Genomic DNA, 20,539 nt, shown 5'->3' on the forward strand with positions numbered 1-20,539 from the left:
TTACAGCATCTCTTGTGACCTTGGTCAATACTCTGTACACCACTAATTCCAATTCTAGGAATAACAGCACAAGTGCACTAATTTTTATTGAAAGCACCCCAGATGTCCATTAGTAAAATAATGGGTAAATAAATTTGATGTAGTCACATGAAGAAATATTATGCAACAGTCAGAATGAATGATTAGATTTACATGTCCCAACATGAATGGAGCTAGAAAAAAATCTAGAGTGGAGAAAGCTAGCTGCAGAATGTTAATACAATCTGATGCCATTTACATGGTATGCTTTTCAACCTACAAAATAAATCTCTTTATTAGGCACAGACGCATACAAATGTAAATTTTGATTCATGGGCTGGAATGATACCATAGCAATTGCTGTTGGGGAGAAGGACTGGGAGGAGGGACTTCATAGACTTCAAAATATGTACAATATTTTACTTAAAAAAAAAAAGGGTCAGAAGTAAATATATCTGAATAACATCTGCTCATTTAATACAGCTGATTCTTGGATACCTGTTTATTATCATCTCTACTTTTCTGCTTTTCTTTTTCAACAACAAAAATATCCAAGTAGAGAAAATTCCTGCCTGCTTCTCCAGGATCTGGAAGAAGAGAATTCTCCAGAGTAATAAATGCAGTTCCCTGCTGGGTATCACTTCATGGGGTCCTCAGAGGCTTCCTTTCCTCTCACATGGGGACATTTTCTGCTAAATATAGAAAAGAACACCCTTTATTTGGCCCACAATCTCTTCTCTTCCAGTTTTCCCTTTTCCATTTCTTTTGGCTGAAAGTATCATCACCACTGCAGATAAGAGTATTCTTCCACTGTTTTCCCACAGTTGAGATTCCAGCTAAAGAAATTCTAAGTTCAAATAACAAGTTAATTCCCATGAGTGATAAACTTCTGATATAGGAGCCAGGAGCACAGGATACAAATGTGCACCAACAAATAGAAGAAAAGGCATAATTGCAAACATGTAAAGCATGTACAAAGTTCAACGTGGGCTTCCCTTTTCGCATAAAATAAACATTGGCGATTCCAGTGACATGGAATTTCAGATGTGCTGAGGATCTACTGGGATCATCAGAGTCTGCTATTAGTAGAAAGCCCCATTACAAACAGTCATGTCACTTAACTTGACATTTCTAATTGATGAATACTTGCATTGCACTGATGTCATTAAAAACTAGGACAAAAACCTACATGATATTAGGTACAACCCAGGGCTGCCCTTTTTCAGCAAAGACCATATCTTTCTAGAATTCTCAGAGTTAAGCTCAAAAGTTTTTTATGAATCGGGTTGGGATTATTATTACTTTAGAAGGCAGAAACAGTTTTAAGAAGATACTCTGGGTTATAGAGGTTACTGGGTCCAGAAAGACACACACCCCTTCCCTAAATCCCATCATATCTGTCTACTAGTACTATTGTTAGAGAAATTATCACCATAAATTAAACAGACAGGACTACCAGAAGGCCAATCTCAGAATGTACATTTCTCAAACAGGGCTACTATATGGCTTATTGTCATATCTTACCTTCTAACCTCTCTTTCTCCCCAGGAAAGGTGCCAGACTTAGAAATTATGAGTGTGAGAGGCTTGACTTCCAGTCAAACACATTCTAGTTGATAAAGATCCTGCATCTAGAGAGATGGAGACATGCAGAGAGCAACATGAGGTCTGCTTTGCTAAGATCTGTGGATTACAACTGAGTCCGATGGAAAGAAAGCAAAAGGCTTTTTAATGACATGTTTGAGATAGAATAATTCAGTTGATGAATAGTTGATGAGAGTAAACAGAAGCTGGAATGAAGTTATTGTAGCCCTGCTGGGTTGAGCTGTACTTATGTGATGGCACTCACAGTGCAATAGTCCAGACTTTAGGGACTGTTCTGTCTGAGAATTATGAAGTTCTTATTGGGACCATGGGTTAATACCACACCCTGTGGGTGGTTCTGTAGGGAATAGATGTCGTCACACCCTGGGAAAATGAACAGGAGCTCTAGAAGTGGACCTTTGAGATGACATTATATATTTTCTCCTAAGCAGTTCTTAGGGTCATTTTGTGCAGAGTGTGAAGAACAGAGATACTCAGAGCATTTTTGATGGCATGAGGAGGAAGCAGCCTGATAAAGAATCCTAGAAGGTCCCCGGCCTGTGCATTCACTGAAAGCCCTCCTCCTTGTTGTGTTTCCATCTTACTTTTCTCAAATTTCAGTAAATTCTCAGAAAAGATACAGTCTATTCTCTTCTGTGTATGGGGAATTAAGGGGAAGGGCTGGTTGGTTGTTCAGAGGAGAACCTTGTCCCTCCCTTCGGCCACCACTGGGAACAGCTATGCCTATAAGTCAGTATTCTGAGGGCCACCGGCAGCAGCAGTGGTGGGAGAACACGGGCCTCGGCTGCTAAAGGACCTGCACTCAGCCCTGCGTGGACGAAGTTCTCCGGCCTCTATAGGAATCCACCCAAGTTCCTGCTTCTCAAGGAAGACCGAGGATCCAGAGCTGAAGCATCTTTGAGGACGTCAACAAATCAAGGAGGTTCTGGATTTCTGGTGAATTCCGTCAACTGGGCTTAGAGTTGATCTATATGAAGTATTGTGTTTCTCAGTATCCATTCTCCCCTTCTGTTTTTAATGATGGAATCTCTGAAATTTAGCTTGGTGGGGGCTTCCCTTGTGGCCAAAAGCTTGAGCCTGAGCATTATTCGTGTATAGATACACAGTTAGCATGGTAGGCCAAGTAAAAAATGGGCCCCCAAAATATGACAACTTAAACCAACTCAAGTTTGTATCTCCCTCATGGAATAAGTAGGAAAATTACTAGTGTGAATTGATATAGTGGCTCCATCCATTAAGATGAGGAACACGGTATATACGGAAAGGCAGAAGCCAAAATGAGTTCAGAGTGAGAGATAAACAGATGCATGACGTGTGCTGGGGAAAGTAACCCACACTGCACACCCAAGTGGACTTCCCTCTCCAAGTCTCCCACAGTGCATGGGGGTGAAAGTGGGGGGTCTTGCTTAGAGCATAGGAAATGCTCCAAACAGAATCAGCCCAGGAATAAATCAGTGGAATATCCAAACCCCAAATCTAGGTTTTGCATGCATGGCCTCCATCAGGAACGGCAATGAGACACGCTAATACTCCCAATTCAAACTTATTTATATTTAAAATAGTGAGGCACAGACTCATTGTCCAAAAGCAGGGTGATTTGTTCTCAAGCTCCTTAGTGAGGTTAGGGGAGGGGGTATGCTGGTGGCCTCTGCAGGGAGAACAAGAAGTATGTTTGAGTCCAAATGTGTTTGAGGTTTGTCAATTATTTAGTGCAATAACAGCTGGGTATTTGTTTATTACACTGAAGTGGATCTTTTTATATTTGAATCAAAAGCACACATAAAAGCCTATTGTAGAAACTCAGGCTCTTTTACAACATAAATGTGCATTATAGAAAACAAAAGAAAAGGGAAAAAGGATTTTAAAATTACAAATAAACCATGGAACTTATAAACTGTGGGAGAGTTGAAGGTAATGGGAAGGATCTAATATGGCTCTTCTGTTCTTTGCCTGACCAGATTCTGCATTACCACAACCAGCTCTTGCTAAGAACACAGCGCAGTCAGACAAATGGGAAATGAAATGGTTCTTCCTTCCCCAGTCCTCAGAAAGATGACTATCCCCGTTCCATTGATTGTTTGCTTCAGGTTTTATGGAGCTCAATGAAGGAAGAATAATAGAATAGGAGAAAAACAATAAGAAGGTAGGTGGAGCACCCCAATGCATTTTGCACATATTCAGTAATACAAAGTGTAATAAAATAGCCCCCTCTTCTATCTTCAGCAGTGTGTGCTAAGTCACTTCAGTTGTATCTGACTCTTGGCAACCCTATGGACTGTAGCCCACCAGGTTTCTCTGTCTATGGGATTCTCCAGGCAAGAGTACTTGAGTGAGTTGTCATGCCCTCCACCAGGGATCTTCCTGACTCAGGGATGGAACCTGCTTCTCTTACGTCTCCTGTATTGGTAGGTGGGTTCTTTACAACTAGCACCACCTGCGAAGCCCAGCGTCAGCAGTACTCTAGTTTATAGGGATTTCCTAGGTGGTTGCCCTGCATTGGTCTGCCTTTATTGTAATGTTAATTGCTCAGTTGTGTCCAGCTCTTTGAGACCCCATGGACTGTAGCTCATCTATCCATAGAATTATCCAGGCAAGAATACTGGAGTGGGTTGCCATTTCCTTCTCCAGGGGATCTTCCTAACCCAAGGATCAAATCCGGGTCTCTTGCATTGCAGGCAGATTCTTTACCATCTGAGCCACCAGGGAAGCCCAGGGGGTGCATTAAATTGATAGAGTTCTGGTGCTGGGCTAATCTTTCACTCTGGGTAATTAAGAACTAGCTCACATACAATCCCACATAAAGTATAAAACTCAAAAGTATTTTCACAGATAAGTGCAACCATCACCGCAATCAGTTTTAGAACATTTCCATCAACTCAAAAAGAAGCCTAGTACCTCCTACCTGCCAGCCCCACTTCCCCACCTCTGTTGATGTGCTGTTTAGTCCCTAAGTCATGTCTGACTCTTTGCAACTCCATGTACTGCAGCACGCCAGGCTTCCCTGTCCTTCACTGGGTCCCTGGGTTTCCTCAAACTCATGTCCATTGAGTCAATGATGCCATCTAACCATCTCATCCTCTGCTGCTCCCTTTTCCTCCTGCCCTCGATCTTTCCCAGCATCAAGGTATTTTCCAGTGAGTCAGCTCTTTGCATCAGGTAGTCAAAGTACTGGAGCTTCAGCTTCAGCATCAATCTTTCCAATGAACATTCAGGGTTGATTTCCTTTAGAATTGACTGGTTTAAACTTACTGTCCAAGGGACTCTCCAGAGTCCTTGTCCAGGAGTCTTCTCCATCACCACAGTTCAAAGCATCAATTCTTCAGCACTTAGCCTTCTTTATGGTCAAACTCTCACATCTGTACATGACTGCTGGAAAGACCCCACAGCTTTGACTACATGGACCTTTGTCAGTCCATCCTCTTTATACGCTATTAGTTTGTCATAGCCTTCTTTCCAAGAAGCAAGCATCGTCTAATTTCATGTCTGCAGTCACCATCCACAGTGATTTTGGAGCCCAAGAAAATAAAGTCTGTCACTATTTCCATTGTTTCCTCATCTATTTGCCATGAAGTGATGGGATCGGATGCCATGATCTTCAATTTTTGAATGTGAGTTTTAAGCCAGTTTTTCACTCTCCTCTTTCACCTTCATCAGGAGGCTCCTTAGTTCCTCTTCGCTTTCTACCACGTGGTATCATCTGAATATCTGAGGTTGTTGATATTGCTCCTGGTAATCTTGATTCCAACTTATACCTCATCCAGCCCAGCATTTTGCATGATGTACTCTGCATATAAGTTAAATAAACAGGGTAACAATATACAGCTTTGTCATACTCCTTTCCCAATTTTGAACCAGTCAGTTGTTAACCCCTAGGCAATCACTAATCTACTTTCTGTCTCTATAAATTTTCTTCTGGACATTTCATGAAAATAAAATAATACAATATGAGATTTTTTGTGACTTCCTTCACTTAGCATAATGTTTTCGAGATTTGTCCAGGTTGTAGCAGGTATCTGTACTTCATTTCTTTTTATGGCTGAATAATATTCTGTTGCATTGTTATATCACATTCTGTTTATTCACTTGTCATTGACAGACATTTGGGTTGTTGTCTCCATTTGGCTATTATGAATAATACTGCTATGAACATTCGTGTACAAATGTCTTTATGATTATATGACTTTATTTCTCTTGGGTATATATTAATACCTAAGAGTGGGATTACTGGGATATATGGTAACTCTGTATTTAATCATTTGAGGAATTACCAGGTTGTTTTCAAAAGTGGCTGCACCAGGACTTCCCTGGCGGTCCAGTTTTTAAGACTTCGCCTTTCAATGCAAGGGGTGCCAGTTTGATCCCTGATCAGGGAGCTGAGACCTCACATAACTTGCAACCAAAAAACCAAAACATAAAACAGATGCAATATGCTAACAAATTCAATAAAGACTTTAAAAATGGGACTTCCCTAGTGGTTCAGTGGCTAAAACTGTGCTCCCAATGCAGGGGGCCTGGGTTCTATCCCTGGTCAGGGAACTAAATTCCACATGCTCTAACTAAGAGTTCACATGCCGTAACCAAGACTTGGCACAGCCAGATAAATAAATAAAAAGAAACTTAAAAAAAAAAACTTTAAAAAATGATTCACATTAAAAAAAAAACTTTAAAAAAGTGGTTGCCTTTCTTTTCTCTGCCTTTTATCTGGTAGGATGGGTGAGTATGGGTGTGTTCTTAGCAGGATTAAACTTGCTTGTCAGTGGGTGTAGAGGGGTTGGGCAGGCCTGGTCTGTTAAATACCTGATAAATCTTAGGGAAAATTATTTGGAATGTAGTTGAATTTGTGTATTTTAGTATTTGAGCACTTAAATAGACAATGTACAAGTTATTTAAAGTCTGCTTATCCTCAGAAGAGATAGTCTAGAATACAAAGTAGGGTTTCACTGAAAATAAACATACAGATGAATTTTTTAAAAATGTTAAACCTTCTGATCCGCAAACATAAAATGCTTTCCCAATTATTGAGATGACCTGTAATTTCTTCCACAATGTTTTGCAGTTTTCAGACGACAGGTTATACACTTCTTTTGTTAGGTTTATTTCTAAGTTATTTTTTTAACTGGTGTAAATGGAATTTTTTTAAAATTTTCAGATTGTTCACTGCAAGTGTTGTCTTGTTGCTATTTAGTCACTAAGTCATGTCTGACTCTTTTGTGACTCCATGGACTGTAGCCCACCAGGCTCCTCTGTCCTTAGAATTTCCCAGACAAGAATACAGGAATGGATTGCATTTCCTTCTCCAGGAGATCCTCTCGACCCAGGGATTGAACCCACATCTCCTGAATTGGCAGGTGGGTTCTTTACCACTGGGCCATCAGGGAAGCCCTCACTGCAAGTGTATAGAAATATGATTCTTTGCAGCATATTAACCTTGCATCCTGAAAACTTACTAAACTTGTTTTTTTTTTTCTAAATGCTTTTTAGTGGATTCCTAGGTTTTTCTATGTACAAGATCATATCATCTGAAAATAGACATAGTTTTATTTCTTCCTTTTCAATCCATATGCCTTTTATTACTTTCTCTTGCTTAATAGCCCCAGCTAGAACTTCAAGTATAATGCTGAACAGAAGTGGCAAGAGCTAACATCTTTGCTTTGTTCCTGATAGCGGTAGAAAAGCATCCAGTCTTGCATCATTAAGTATGACGATAGCTCTGAGTTTTTCACAGCCTTTCAAACCCTTTATTGGTTTGAACAACTTTTCTATTCCGCATTTGTTCAGTCTTTTTATGAAGTGTTGTGCTGTATGCTTAGTTGCTCAGTTGTGTCTGACTCTTTGCAGCCCCATGGATTACAGTCTGCCAGGTTCCTCTGTCCTTGGGGATTCTCCAGGCAAGAATACTGGAGTGGGTTGCCATGTCCTCCTCCAGGGGATCTTCCCAACCCAGGGACTGAACCAGGTCTCCTGCATTGCAAGCGGATTCTTTACCATCTGAGCCACCAAGGGAAGCCCACGAAGAGTGTTGGATTTTGTTAAATGCTTGTTTCTGCATCTATGGGATAATCATATGATATTTGTTTTTTATTCTATTGATATGACGGTTTACAGTAATTGATTACTGGATGTTAAACCAAACTTCACCTTCCTTCTTTACTATTATTTTACATTAAGTAAATATTTTGTTATGTAGCATTTTAACTTCTATACTTTTTTTTCCCACTATATCTTGAAAGATTTTTAGTGATTTAGATAAGATGTATATGACTTACCATATATATCTTACCTTGTCAGAATTGGCTCCTGGTTTATACTAGTTTCATTTCAATGATTTATAGAAACATTAATATAGTTATATTCCTCATTCTCTCTTTTTGTCATATTATTTTGGTATACAGTAGAGCTATTAATCGGAGAAGGCAATGGCACCCCACTCCAGTACTCTTGCCTGGAAAATCCCATGGACGGAGGAGCCTGGTAGGCTGCAGTCCATGGGGTTGCTAAGAGTCGGACAAGACTCAGTGACTTCACTTTCACTTTTCACTTTCATGCATTGGAGAAGGAAATGGCAACCCACTCCAGTGCTCTTGCCTGGAGAATCCCAGGGACGGGGGAGCCTTGTGGGCTGCCGTCCATGGGGTCACACAGAGTCGGACACGACTGAAGCGACTTAGCAGCAGCAGCAGCAGCAGCAGCAGAGCTACTAATGTTACAAACCTAACAATGCATTGTTATAATTCTTACTTTACAATCTGTAGACATTTCCTTAGCCCAGTAAGGCTTTCCTCCCACCCACCTTCCTTCTTTTACTATTATTGGCAAACGTATCACACATATCCTATTATTTATGTGTTCAGTTCAGTTCAGTTCAGTTGCTCAGTCGTGTCCGACTCTCTGCGACCCCATAGGCCCCCAAATATATTATATACACATTACTTTATGCTAGTGTTTTAAAATCAGTTATGAGGGAATAAAATCTGTATTTAAACTGTATCTTATAATTACACAGATACATTTTCCTGTGGTCTTTGTTCTTCATGTTAATTTGAATTACCATTTGGAGACACTTGCTTTCAGCCTGAAAAAGTTCCTTTAGTATTTCTTATAGGATATTTGAATTTTTTATCTCATAAAACTATTTGTTCTACCAACAAATTCTCTCAGATTTTGTTTATCTGGGAAAGTCTTTATTTCACCTTCATTTTTAAAAGATGGTTTTGATTATAGAGACTTTTATTAATTTACAGTTTTTTCTGTTTTTTTCATTGACTATTTTATGTCCTTCCAATACGTTCCAGCCTCCATTATCTTGGCTGGAAAGTCAGCTCCAATCTTATTGGAGTTTGTTTGTAAGTAATAAGTCAGTTTTCTTTTGCTGCCTTCAAGATTTTCTCCTTGGCTTTAACTTTCAACATTTTAACTATGACGTGTCTGTTTGTGGCTTTCTTTGCATTTATCCTACTTAAAGTTTGTTGAACTTCCTGGATGTGTAAGTTCACTGTTTTTCAGTAAAACCAGGGATACCATGAACAGCTATATGGTGGTCATTTTTTTCTCCAGGGGATTTTCCCGACTCAGGGATTGAACCCACATCTCCTGCACTGCAGGTGAATCCTTTACCACTGAACCACCAGGGAAGCCCATAAATTTGACAACCTAACTGAATCTTTCAATCCTTGAAAGACACAGTCTGCCTAAATTCATACAAGAAGAAGCAGACAATCTGAATGGGCCTAAAACAATTAAATTGATGAGTAATAACCTTCTAACATGAGGCTTTCTAGGTGGTGCCAGTGCTAAAGTACTTGGCTGCCAATGAAGGAGATATAAAGAGTCACAGGTTCAATCCCTGTGTCAGGAAGATCCTCTGGAGGAGGGCATGGCAAACCACTGCAGCATTCTTACATGGAGAATCCCTTGGACAGAGGAGCCTGGTGGGTTACAGTCTATAGGGTTGCACTACTGAAGTGATTTAGCATGCATCAGTTCAGTTCAGTTCAGTCGCTCAGTCGTGTCCGACTCTTTGCGACCCCATGAATCGCAGCACGCCAGGCCACCCTGTCCATCACCAACTCCCGGAGTTCACTCAGACTCACGTCCATCGAGTCAGTGATGCCATCCAGCCATCTCATTCTCTGTCGTCCCCTTCTCCTCCTGCCCCCAATCCCTCCCAGCATCAGAGTCTTTTCCAATGAGTCAACTCTTCGCATGCGGTGGCCAAAGTACTGGAGTTTCAGCTTTAGCATCATTCCTTACAAAGAAATCCCAGGGCTGATCTCCTTCAGAATGGACTGGTTGGATCTCCTTGCAGTCCAAGGGACTCTCAAGAGTCTTCTCCAACACCACAGTTCAAAGGCATCAATTCTTCGGCACTCAGCTTTCTTCACAGTCCAACTCTCACATCCATACATGACCACAGGAAAAACCATAGCCTTGACTAGACGGACCTTTGTTGGCAAAGTAATATCTCTGCTTTTGAATATGCTATCTAGGTTGGTCATAACTTTCCTTCCAAGGAGTAAGTGTCTTTTAATTTCATGGCTACGGTCACCATCTGTAGTGATTTTGGAGGCCCCCCACCCAAAAAAAAGTCTGACACTGTTTCCATTGTTTCCCCATCTATTTCCCATGAAGTGGTGGGACTGGATGCCATGATCTTCGTTTTCTGAATGTTGAGCTTTAAGCCAACTTTTTCACTCTCCTCTGTCACTTTCATCAAGAGGCTTTTGAGTTCCTCTTCACTTTCTGCCATAAGGGTGGTGTCATCTGCATATCTGAGGTTATTGATATTTCTCCCGGCAATCTTGATTCCAACTTGTGTTTCTTCCAGTCCAGCGTTTCTCATGATGTACTCTGCATAGAAGTTAAATAAGCAGGGTGACAATATACAGCCTTGACGTACTCCTTTTCCTATTTGGAACCAGTCTGTTGTTCCATGTCCAGTTCTAAGTGTTGCTTCCTGACCTGCATACAAATTTCTCAAGATGCATGCAACCTTCTAAAAAAGAGAGCATGAGTCCGAAGTGAGTTCACTGGTGAATTCTAACACGTATTTAAAGAAAAAATTGTATCAACTTTCTAGAAGCTCTTTCAGAAGACAGAAGCAGAAGGAATGCTTCCTAACTCATTTTATGAGGCTAGCATTACCCTAGTAACAAAACTAGAAAAGACATTGCAAGAAAACCACAGACCAGTATCTCTCAACAAATTTGTGAAGTTTTCAGCCATTATTTCTTCAAATGTTCTTTCTGCTCCCTTCTCTCATTTTTTTCTGGTACTTCCACTATAAGCGTTTTGGTATACTTTTTCCCTCTCTGTTCTTCAGCTTGCATGGTTTCTACTGATTTATCTTCAAGTTTATTTATTCTCTCTTCTGCCAGTTCAAACCCACTGTTGAGTTCCTCTTATGAATTTTTTATTTCCGTTATTCCACTCTTCAACTCCAGAATTTCCATTTGGTTCTTTTTTAAATAACTTTTATCTCCTTATTGATATTCTTTATTTGATGCAACATGGTCATCATATTTTCTTTTAGCCCTATGAACATGTTTACAATGAATCTTTTGAAGTTTTCTGATAATACAGTAGTGGTCACTCTCACAGGCAGTGTCTTTTCTGGCTTTTTCTAGCTGTATGAATCATACTTTTATATTTGTTTGCATGCCTTAAAATTTTTGTTGGAAATATTGTAGCAATTCTAGATACTGGTCTTCCTCTCATCCTCCAGGTCTTGTTACTGTTATTTAATTCTTTATTTGTTAGTGAATGGCTAGATTATTTTCTTGAAATCTATTTCCCCTTCCATAGAGTTCAGCCTCTGATATTTCTTCTCAAAGATGCACAGCTTTGGGTATAACCACAGTCATGCCTGGATGACAGTGATCTTGCTGGGGTTATCAGCTACTTTTTCTCTGACCACATCCAGTTGTAAAACTCTATTAATTGTTGGCTGAGTGCTATATTGATTCCAGCAATGCCCTAAAGCATAAATTGCTCTACAAACTAATCCAATGAAGTTGTGACTCCTTTGAAGGAATAGTTCCTGAGGTCAGTGTTTGATATTTGTTCTGAACCCAAGAAGACTCCTCCCTAGTGATTCATTCTGAATTTTCTCCCACAAACTAACAGGCTTACAGTTTATCATGTATTTTGAATCTCCTCCCAATTCCCTTTTACCATAACCTCCACCGTTTTTGAGAGCATCCTTAGGCTTGACTTTCAATTCCTTTGGGAAAATATTAGAAACTATCTTTTTTAATGGCCTCCTTCTTACCCTTTTCCCAATCCCATTCTCCAGCAAAATATCTGATTCAGGACTCTGGATTTGGGGATGGGAACAATGGCAGGCTCCTCTCTGAATGATACCCCGACTCTACGAGCTGAGTAGTTGGTGGAGAAGTAGGGCAGCCAGAGGTCCTCTGAGCTTGCATCTTCTGACTTGGAACCACCCCCTCACAAGTCAAGGAAAGAATGACTAGGGACAGTCCTTTCAGCATTCTGTGCCCAAAGTAGACCCTCCAATCCACCAGAAAGGTGACCTCTTGATCGCACTCATCTGGAACTTAGTTTCAGCAATGGGGATCTGTGGACAGGATAAGAAACATTGCCAACCTGCTCCTCTGGAGAAGAAAGACTTCCATGTGCTGGGAGGGCTGGGAAAAGGAGCCCTTGTCCCTAGTTGCAGAATTCTGGAATGGAGTCTCCACCCTTACTTAACTAAGAGTGAGTAGGAAGGAAGCAGTCTCAGTTCAAGTACCATAAACTCTCACCATTCTTACCAAATTTTCATACTTTTTCTTAAATAGCAGACTTTCACTTTGCTATTTTTCCCCCTTAGGATCATTTCCAGAAGCCTTAAATTGTTGAGTTTTTTTAACAGTTTTTCACCAGTTTCACTGAGTAAGTGGGTCAGTAGAGCTCCTCATGCTGTCATGCCAGAAGTTGATGTTACTCTGGGTAGTTTTGAGTATGTAGCTATTATTAATACTATTTTTGTGTTAATAACAAAGAACTTCTGGCATGCTCTCTTCATTGTGATATCATTGACTTAGAATGAGGTATTAAAATCCTAACCCCCAATACCTGTGAATGTGACCTCATTTGGAAAAAGGGTCTTTGCAGATATAACCAAGTTAAGATGAGAGTATACTGCATTCGTGTGTGGCTCAGACGGTAAAGCATCTGCCTACTATGCAGGAGACCCGGGTTCAATCCCTGGGTCAGGAAGATCCCCTGGAGAAGGAAATGGCAACCCATTCCAGTATTCTTGCCTGGAGGATCCCACGGACAGAGGAGCCTGGTGGGCTGCAGTTCATGGGGTCGCAAAGAGTCGGACACGACTGAGTGACTTCACTTTCCTTTCAATCCAATGACTAAAGTCCTTATAAAAAGAGGGAAGTGTAGACACAGATGGACACAGAGTAAGAGTACATGTGATCCCATAGGACACTCAAACCAAGGAGCACCAATGATGCTGGCAGCCACAAGAAGCTGGAAGGTCAAGGAAGAACCCTCCTTAGGGCTTTCAGAGATAGCATGACCCTATTGACATCTTGATTTCAGACTTCTAGCCCCTAGAAATGCGAAACAATAGAACACGGGTCACTTGGTAGCATTGTCTAGTAGATGGCTTCTTCGAAAGGACTTTCAAAATAACCGTCTGGAAGGGTCACTTCTATTTTGCTTCCATTTAGCATCATTCCCTTCCCTTTTTTTTTTTTTTTGTTTCATAATCTGGTTCCATGGGGAGACTGCATTTCTTTAAATTACTCTTTCAGTTACTTCTTAAATTTGGAAAATTCTTGGTTTTTAGAAAGTACATTTTAACCACCATACTCTCCCAAATCTACAATAACCCCATATTACTGCTTAACAAGGCAATAATTGATCCTCAAATTGGCTTTTCCTCCAAGGCCTCTATTCAGATTTTCTTCTCTTTGCTGACTGGTTATTGCCCATAAAGCAGCACAGCAGCACTAACAGTTTAAAGGAAGGGCCATCCAGAAATCTGACTAACCAACTCCTTTACCCACAGATTTGGCATATTTTTATTCTTGGAAACAGCATATAAAACACACTGCAACATTTATATTTTTCTAACACCTAATAATTTACTCTTTTATGGTGTAAAATCTGTTTCTACGGATCTTTTCTCAATTTATTTCTTTTATCTTTCTGTCTCTCTACAATGCGGTTAATCCCAAAACACAGTGAAATTTAAGAGTGCCCACACTGAGCACATAATAGTGAAGGAAAGTAACGGAGTATCTTAAATAACTCAATTTGAGTAAGAACTTGACTCTCAGTCTTAATATTTTGTATATAATGTGGCAGCTTTGACAGTTCTTTATTAATCTAGAAACTGTGGACAAGATGGGTTGAACTGAGGAGAACAATCTAGAAGCTGAAGGATCCCTGAGAAGCCTATCGACAGAGCTGGAGACAGAAATGGTAAGGGTAGAAGCAAAGTAGGGTCAGTCGGGATGGATACTAAGGGAGATTCTGCACAGAGGTATCCATGGGGTCTGTTGACTGATAGACTTGGGGAGCCACAGAAAGCGGGGAGCACTTATGACTTGGAGAAGTGATCCTGACTTGTCGGATGGTGAGTTCGAAAACATTCCTGGAAGCAACATGGATTGACACTTTAAAAGCACCTCAAAAGCTACCTAACCTGAGTGGGAGAATCTGAATGAGTAAGTTACACTGCCTGCCCCACTTCCAGACTCATCTTCACGCAGTGGGAGACAGGGCCCTAACTCATAGATTATCTGCTTTTCCTCCAAAGAGGCAGACTACCTCTGCTGTTGGGCTGCAAAACATGGCAAATGTCCTCTAGTGTAGATAAAATTGAAGAAGGTGCTAGAGTGATTGGGCCTCAGCTTTATTTAATCCTTTTGTTACCAAACCAAACTTGGGACTGTTTGCCCACAAGCAGTAAAGCCAAGCTACTGACAGCGAGTTGACGTGAAGGAAAGTGCAGTGGTTATTGCAGGGTGCCAAGCAGAAAGTCCAGGAAGTTAGTGCTTAAAAAGCCCAAACTCCCCAAAGGCTTTCAGAGAATACTTTTAAAGATAGAGTGAGGGATGGGATTATCAAAAGTATGATCAGCTCAGGGACATTCTTCTGATAAGTTGGTGGTGAGGCAATCAGGAGTCAACATCATCAACCTTCTGCTTCCAACCAGTCTGGGGTCTACATGCTTGTGGGCAGCATGCAGTTAACTTCTTCCACCTGATGGGGGTTTGAGTATCTGAAGAAGAGCTCAAAGGATATGGCCCAGATTATTATCTATGCCTTTGAGGAAGAATTAAGGTCCTTGACTTTGTTTAGTGGCTTAACTATTATTTTGTCTTGTTTGACTGTTTTCTTTTCTGTATCTTCTCACTTCTCTGATAAAATTTACTCTTTGAAAGTCCAGGAAGGCCTAGGAGGCTAAATTTTTCAACATAAAATAGGCAGGCGGAGGACATGGAAGGTGGTGGGGCCTGTTCTAGGAAGGCCACATAGGGTCTTGCTTGGTTACACGTTTGTGTATGTGAATTCATTTAATTTGCACAACTGATTATCTTCAGTTTTCTGGATGAAGAAAAGATTCCAATAGATTGAGTAACTTACTAAAACTCTCGTGGTTAGGTGAGAATGAATGAACAGGAGTTCCAACATGTTCCTGGAGGCTCTAACAGGCCAAGGGGATGAGGATCCTAGAATGCACATGGTCTGGAGTCAGGAGCCTGTTTATAGAGCAAGGAAGGTTCTACTTGAAGCACTAGGCTTGGAGAATCATTAGTTACCTCAGACATAGCCATACAAAGCACCATAGACAAGGTGGCTTAACCAACAGAAGTTTATTTTCTCATAGTTCTGGAGGCTGGAAGTTCAAAATCAGGTATCAAACAGAGTTTGTCTCCTTCTGAGGTCTCTCTCTTTAGTTTGCTTGTAAATGGTCATAATCTTCCTTTGTCTTCATAGGGTCTTTCTTCTGTGCATGTCTGTCTCCTAACCTCTTCTTACAAGGAAAGCAGTCAGATTATATTAGGCTACCTAATGACCCCATTTTAACTTATTTACCCCTTTAAAGACCGTATCTCCAAATACATTTATATTCTGATGTCTGAGGACTTCAACATATGTGTTCTGGGGATGACACAATTCAGCTTATAATAGGAGAATACCAGTCAAGGAATCCCTCCTGGCAGGAAAATGCTAGAAGAGGAAGTTAATGGGACCCTAAAAGATAATAATCACGATGGTGTGATCACTCACCTAGAGCCAGACATCCTGGAATATGAAGTCAAGTGGGCCTTAGAAAGCATCACTACGTACAAAGCAAGTAGAGGTGATGGAATTCCAGTTGAGCTATTTCAAATCCTGAAAGATGATGCTGTGAAAGTGCTACACTCACTATGCCAGCAAATTTGGAAAACTCAGCAGTGGCCACAGGACTGGAAAAGGTCAGTTTTCATTCCAATCCCAAAGAAAGGCAATGCCAAAGAATGCTCAAACTACCGCACAATTGCACTCATCTCACACACCAGTAAAGTAATGCTCAAAATTCTCCAAGCCAGGCTTCAGCAGTATGTGAACCGTGAACTTCCAGATGTTCAAGCTGGTTTTAGAAAAGGCAGAGGAACCAGAGATCAAATTGCCAACATGCGCTGGATCATCGAAAAAGCAAGAGAGTTCCAGAAAAATACCTATTTCTGCTTTATTGACTATGCCAAAGCCGTTGACTGTGTGGATCACAACAAACTGTTGAAAATTCTTCAAGAGATGGGAATACCAGACCACCTGACCTGCCTCCTAAGAAATCTGTATGCAAGTCAACAAGCAACAGTTAGAACTGGACATGGAACAACAGACTGTTTCCAAATAGGAAATGGAGTATGTCAAGGCTGTATATTGTCACCCTGTTTATTTAACTTCTATGCAGAGTACATCATGAGAAATGCTGGGCTGGAAGAAGCACAAGCTGGAATCAAGACTGCAGGGAGAAATATCAATAACCTCAGATATGCAGATGAAACCACACTTATGGCAGAAAGTGAAGAAGAACTCAAAAGCCTCTTGATGAGAGTGAAAGAGGAGAGTGAAAAAGTTGGCTTAAAGCTCAACATTCAGAAAACGAAGATCATGGCATCCAGTCCCATCACTTCATGGTAAATAGATGGGGAAACAGTGGAAACAGTGTCAGACTTTTTTTTTGGCGGTGGGGGGGGGGGGCACTCCAAAATCACTGCAGATGGTGATTGCAGCCATGAAATTAAAAGACGCTTACTCCTTGGAAGAAAAGTTATGACCAACCTAGATAGTATATTGAAAAGCAAAGATATTACTTTGCCAACAAAGGTCCATCTAGTCAAGGCTATGGTTTTTCCAGTGGTCATGAATGGATGTGAGAGTTGGACAGTGAAGAAAGCTGAGCACCAAAAAATTGATGCTTTTGAACTGTGGTGTTGGAAAAGACTCTTGAGAATCCCTTGGACTGCAAGGAGATCCAACCAGTCCATCCTAAAGGAGATCAGTGCTGAATATTCATTGGAAGGACTAATGCCGAAGCTGAAACTCCAATACTTTGGCCACCTGATGCGAAGAGCTGACTCATTTGAAAAGACCCTGATGCTGGGAAAGATTGAGGGCAGGAGGAGAAGGGGACAACAGAGGATGAGATAGTTGGATGGCATCATTGACTCAATGGACATGGGTTTGGGTGGACTCCGGGAGTTGGTGAAGGACAGGGAGGCCTGACGTGCTGCGGTTCATGGGGTCGCAAAAAGTCGGACATGACTGAGCGACTGAACTGAACTGAACTGAAAAGATCATTCCCAGCCTGCACTTCACAGAGCTGCTGAATGATGCCCTGGCTGCCTTCACTATCATCCAAACTGTTGGAATAATTGTCATTTAGAACCTGAGACAAGTGTGTTCCTCTTTGATTCTTAACATAACCTCTTCTCTTCAATGTATCCTTCAATCAAGAGTGGTTTTCCATGTTTCATACAGCAGAATTCTGTCCAATTTCAGCTACTAAGTTGCCAGACCTATGATGGGAAATGCATGCAGTGGGAGAGTGCTATGGATTGAATTGCATCTCCTCAAAAATCAAATGCTGGAGATGAGATGTTATTTAGAGATTCACATCAGGTCATGAGGGTGGGACCCTTGTGATGGGATTAGTGTCTTTAAGAAAATACACCAGAGAACTTGCTGTCTCTGCCTTAGGAGGACACAGTGAGGAACTGGCCATCTACAAGCTAGGAAGAGAGTCTTCACTGAAAACTGACCATGCTGGTACTTTGACCTTTAACATCCAGAGTCCAGAACTATGAGAAAATTAATTTCTGTCACTTAAGACAGCCAGTCAATGTTCTTTTGTGTGGTCACCAGAGCAGACTAAGACAGGGAGGGAGGAGGAGTTATTACACAGCCCCTGTCTCTCCCTGCCTCAGTCTCCATGGCTGTCCTTGCCCTTGCCTACACATTTCTACTACCTGTCTCTTTCTTTCCAGATCTCCCCCACTGAATTTGTTTTCAAGGGTTGTTGTAATGAATGACCACAAACCTGGTGGGATAAAACAAAGTTATTTTCTCAGAGTTCTGAGAAAGTGTAAAATCAAGGTGTCAGCAGGACCACACTCTCCCTGAAGGTTCTAGAAGAGGATTCTTCCGGCCTCTTCCGGCTTCTGGTAGTTCCTTGGCTGTGGCAGTATCCCTCCAATTTCTGCCTGCATCTCCACATGACTATATGTGTCTCAAATCTCCCTCTCCTTTCTCTTACAAGGATTCCTATCAGTCATTGGGGATTTAGACTCCCTATATCCAGGATAATCTCAGCTTGAGATTTTTTAACATAATTACACCTGTAAAGGCTCTATTTTCTAAATAAGGTCATATCCACAGGTTCTATAGGTTAAGACTTGGATATATCTTTTGAGGACCACTTTTCTGTCCACCATCCCCACATGCCTCCTCCCTACCATCACTCACCTTCACATTCCTACTGTCCTCCTCCTCTTCTCAGGCCTTGGCCACAGTACCCTGGGCTGGATTAAAAACAAATGTTGCTGAATCAGACATTTCATCTTGTTCCTATATCAGGACCCTAAGTGCTTAGGGAGGACAACTTTTTCAGCCTCCAAGTAGAAACACAAGAGCCGTCTTATAAAGAGCCTGCTAACTGGGAAGAAAATAGCTTTCCCATTACTGAGTGTGTTTATACAAAGGATATTTACCCAACTGGCAACGTCACAATTCTTCAGACAAGCCCCAACAGCCAGTTTTGGCTTGTTAAGGATTCGTTGATTTGGGATGGCCCAGATTTCATTGTCACCTATATTATGATGAGTGTGGGCCAAATTCCAAGTGCCTTAGGCTGTGTTTAGAGCCCAAGGAAGAGGGAGAGAGTTAAACAGTCCCCTACCCAGAATCTGAAGTCTTTATTCATATGGCCCAACACTACTTTTCCCCACTGAATAAAACATTCTGTACCCAGGAGCAAGCCCAGTCCCAGCTGGTACCTTTCCCAACATCCCCACAGGTCTCCTGGCAACCTCTCAGCAAAGAACCCTCAGGGTCCGCCAAGAATCCAGCTCCAGGATTCTTACTCCACCCACTCATGGGACTGGGGGGAGGGGGGCCGTGGTTATTCTTGTGGTGCATTGTCCATGAGTCCTTGGCCACTGTGCCCACCAGTGGAATTCAGCAGATGGCCTCTGAAGAAACAGACACGACTCATCCAAACAGTTCATCTATGAACTCTGCATAAAGTAGAAGGGTCATTTTTGGCTCAGTAACCACCATTTCAGGCAGTTCTTACGCCAAAGGGGGACTTTCAAGTCTCTCCATCCCCCAACCCTACTTTTTCATTATAGTCAGAAACGATTTTTTTTTTTTTATGCAAAGTACTAAAAAGAGCAATAGCTGTTCTTTTAGACGGGCACTGAAATGTTTCATCGCGGGAGTTTTTTCCTCATACAGCTTCATTTTAAATTTGGCAGCTTTAAGGATTAGCTTACTGTTTTACTCCTTGATTAAATTCTAACATAGTCTTAGAGTTATTTAGACCCAGGAGTACTGTCTGATACTCTGAAAACTAGCAGGGGTTGCTTCATGCCCACCCCCCCACCCCCATTTCAATTCTGCATTGAAAGTAAGGGTCCTAGTCCTGTAGATCCTACCCACCCTTCTCCTCTGCCCCACTTAACTCCAAATAAGAGGGGAGGCCATTTCACTGGAAATGTGATGGGCAGCTAGGAGACAGTGGAATTGTCCCAAATGTGGACAAGAGACACACAGGTGGGTTGGTAAATGACTTCAGGTGTTATGGCTTTATGGAAATATATGTAAGCACAAACACATTTCCTCTACTCCCTCACAATACCCCATTAAAGTAACAGAAAAGAAATGAAAAAGACATCAAAAGGCAAAGAGAACATGAAAGGAGTTAGAGCAGAAAGAGGTCAGTTAAACTTCTGAAAGCAGCAATCAGAGCTAGTGGTGATTAACTGAGCAGACCAGAGGAGGCAGAGAGCCAGGGCTGCAGGGGCTGGGCCAGGGGCTGAGGGCAGGTTCATACCTCAGAACCCAGGAAGTCTCAGGGAGTAGAAGCATCTGGTGATTCTCACGCAGAGGTCCCAATGAGCTGGAACAAGAGGATTCAATGAAAATGGACAAAAGTGTCATGAGTCCCTTTGCCCACTCGTCACAGCATGGGACCACCCCTCCCTCAACCATGAGGAGTATCACTCTTTAGAGATGATATAGCAAAGAGAATCTAGGCCCAGGAATAAACAGAGCATGAGGCAAAAGTCAAGTCCTTATCCTTACTTGGCTTCCAACTCTGAAATTCAGGCATAGGCCCTCCCCTCCACCACATCCCACAGCAGGAAATCAGAGTGCCTCTCTGGGGAAAACGCTGATGAACT

At 41.6% G+C, this 20,539-nt stretch overlaps 1 long non-coding RNA gene across 3 annotated transcripts; it reads right to left on the reverse strand.

The window, feature by feature from the left end:
• Positions 1–284: 284 nt before the first annotated feature.
• Positions 285–19,184, reverse strand: LOC112447893 (uncharacterized). Of its 3 annotated transcripts, none has more exons than XR_003036161.1 (4): positions 19,133–19,184; positions 18,603–18,658; positions 1,543–1,648; positions 285–710 (listed from the first exon to the last, which is right to left on the reverse strand). It is a non-coding gene; the product is annotated as an uncharacterized lncRNA (long non-coding RNA). The 3 variants fall into 3 exon arrangements; XR_009495642.1 differs by lacking the exon at positions 19,133–19,184 and adding an exon at positions 19,036–19,124; XR_009495643.1 differs by lacking the exon at positions 19,133–19,184 and adding an exon at positions 18,848–19,028.
• Positions 19,185–20,539: the final 1,355 nt, after the last annotated feature.

The sequence above is a fragment of the Bos taurus genome, chromosome 8, assembly GCF_002263795.3.
Source record: "Bos taurus isolate L1 Dominette 01449 registration number 42190680 breed Hereford chromosome 8, ARS-UCD2.0, whole genome shotgun sequence".
Taxonomy (NCBI): Eukaryota; Metazoa; Chordata; class Mammalia; order Artiodactyla; family Bovidae; genus Bos; species Bos taurus.